Raw genomic sequence first — 3440 nt, forward strand, 5'->3', positions numbered from 1 at the left:
AAGGAGGATTGGTAGCCAAAATTGCGACCCATATGTAAAACATTTTCTGGACTCAACGTAGACAACTTTTTTGCAAAATTTATTGGTTTGTATCCTCAAATTTGAATAAGTCAAAGATTTTTTGGGATGGGTAAACCTTTTCTAGTGAAGATAAATCACACATGCACAACTTGTTTTTGTAGGATACATATTGAATTTTTTAACCATTTTGATGTTTTAAAGCATATATGTGTGTTTTTGCATTTTTTAAATTTGTTTTGTAGGATTTTGACATGAATGAGCCACCTATATCTTCAAGGAAATTTATATCAAACATTTTATGTGAAATAGGGGACAGTCATCAATTTTACAAGACATCATGCTTGCATGGTACATGCTTATTTTGTGGTTCTTTGTAGCTTTTATCAATTTTTGAACATATGGATAGCACACATGCAATTGGAAATGAAATAGTAGATTACAAAAAATATAAGATAGTGACATATGCTCTAAAAGATGGGAAATAGGGTAAAAGATGTGATTTAGCCATTGAAAAGATTCTATTGTATGATTTCATGAAGATTTTTCATGAAAAAGATTATTTATGAATATGCAAAGAAATCACATATAGCTCAATGGCTAGATTTACAATCCAAGTTGTGCAAGGATACATTTCCACTAGATACCATTGTCTCTGTTGTAGACTTCATAGTGAACTACACACTACAACCACAAAATGAAGTGCAAGAAAAGTATTATACTTCTCAATAGGTTTCCATATTTTTTCACATAACATTCATGCATTCACTTACAAGTATAGAGGATGACATGAAGATATTGAGGGAGTACCATTTTTACATCAGCAATGATCAATCACATTCTATGGAGTTTGTACATGGTTGTTTTCAACTATTTTATGTAGATTTGGCTAATAGGGGCATACCATATCACCAACACATTATTTGGTTAGATAATTTTGCATCTCAATTCAAGAATGCACATAAATTCTATTGATTGAGTAGGATGCACAAGTCTAGAATTCAATATATGTGGAATTTCATAGAGGCTAGTCATGGAAAGGCAGAGCATGATGGTGCATGCACATGCATCAAAAAAGCCTTAGCTCATGAAGAACTAAAGTAAAAAGATGAAGCAACATTGATAGATGCAAAATATATCATCTAGTGATGTAACACTACAATAGGTTCAGGTAAGGAAGGTGAGTCTAAAGTTCATATATGGTTTTGGTTGATAAATAATACTAATATTGTACAATATGAGGATTGTTGCACACTAATAGGATCAAGTGAGTTGCACTCTTTTAGAAGCTTTGATGAAGGTTCATGGAGTATCCACACACAAAAAATGGCATGCTATTGTACATCATGTGCAGGAAAAAATTGGGATGAGTGTGAGTCGATAGAATGGGTGGACAAATGGGATATACGAGTTTTGGACCAATTGAAACCTATCATCCCCCAGAAGCACTATAAATGGTAAAGATGGATTTATCCATTGAATTTTCCCACTTTTCTAATCTAGTGAAACTTTTATATATATATATATATATATATATATATATATATATATATATATATATATATATATATATATATATATATATATATATATATATATATATATATATATATATATATATACATATATTCAATATGTAACTTTATAACTTTTACCTAAGTATTTGCTGAATTGATGACCATAATTTGTACATTTATCACTGCAAGCCATATTTTTTTTGTTATTGCACCTAAAGACAATGAAGAAGGGAAAAAATATTATTTATGTCATTGTGCCCAGGCCAATTTTTTTTGGATTACTTGGTTATAGATGGTGAAGGTTTAGAGTACCATATAGGTGTGGTGGTCATAACTAACACATGGCTTAGACTATATTCTATGAAGAACCCTAACTTGTGGTTATTCAAGGATTGGAAAAAAGAGAGGAAGATTCTTCATTATTTGAACCTTGTTTTCATGTCAAATTTCCACTTGATAAAATATGGTGGAAAACCATATAATAAGAATCTTTGTAAGGTTCACAAGTCAAACCATGAGGCAATACTTGAGACATTAAAATATAGAGCAGATCCAATTAGTTCATTAGATTGAATATAGTTAAAAAAACATGGAATCTTAAGGTAAAATGTTCTTAGGTTTGGGAAAATAAGGTTTTTGGTTACCTAATCGGTCCTAGGAATCCTAGCTAGGGTCATAGAATGGTCCTAGATGGACCCATTTGATCAAAAGATGTAAAGAGAAAAAATTGTTCAAAAGTTGCAAAGTTACTCAAAAAGTTGCTTGAGCAACTTTTGTAATTTTTGCAAAAAGTTGCAAATGATAGTTTGGGAAGTTGTGACTACCCATGGTCAAGTATTTGAGCATGGGGAAGCATATTTTGGAAGGTTAGAAGGTTTTCAACATGGAAAAGCACTCAAATTCTTAGGTTGGTCAAAATTTGATCAATGAGCCAAAAGTTTCTCAATAGGTTAAAAGTTGTTAGGGATGGTCAACTAAGGTATTTGGTTACCTAATAGGTCCTATGAATCTTAATTAGGGTCCTAGAATAGTCCTAGATGGACCCATTTGACCAGAAGATGTAAAGAGCAAAAATTGCTTAAAAGTTGCAAAGTTGCTCAAAAGTTGCTCAGCAACTTTTGTAATTTTGTAAGTTTAGGAAGTTGTAACTACCCATTCTTGGGTATATGAGCATGGGAAACATATTTTGTAAGGTTTAGAAGGTTTCCAGTCAGACTTTACACTCCTTTCCAACCAAGTTGCATTTTTGAGCAACTTTTACAACTTTCACAATTCTGCACAAAAACTATAACTTTTGCAAACTTCACTAGATTTAACTTCTAAGACTTGGAAAATGTTAAAAATTATTTAAAAATAACTAAAAACACCTAATCCTAGGATATCTTGACCAAAAATTCTAAAAGACCCAATTTTTCCTAATTAGCAACTTTTTAGCTCATATCTTGCACAAAGTGGCCTACGCATACATATCTTGCTCATATCTCTCTCACCATTCATCGTGGGATCTTATTATCTACTCCATTATCTTTGGGTGGATATGTAAACCATACTCCCAAGCTCATCCCATCCCATTGACCACTCAAATGTTCTTAAGAATGCTAAACCAAATTGACCCTAAGAATCATTAAATACCATAGGGCAGTGATCTTTGACATGGCATATCTCAGAGTTCGTATGAGATTCAGATGTAATTATAGGTGCTACAAGATCATGTTGTCTACAACTACAATAACCTCTCTCACTTTATAGAGATTGGCTCCTATTTTGGTTTTGTAGCCCCATCTTGGGTGATGCTAAAACTTGTAGTGTTGGCTAGTACAAAGTCACCAATTGGTGAATCTCTCTAACCATTCATCATGGGATCAAAATATATATTCTATTAGCTCTGAGTGGTTGGGTAAACCC

This window comes from Cupressus sempervirens, chromosome 1, assembly GCF_028749045.1.
Source record: "Cupressus sempervirens isolate cs-2001-9-10 chromosome 1, ASM2874904v1, whole genome shotgun sequence".
Lineage (NCBI taxonomy): Eukaryota > Viridiplantae > Streptophyta > Pinopsida > Cupressales > Cupressaceae > Cupressus > Cupressus sempervirens.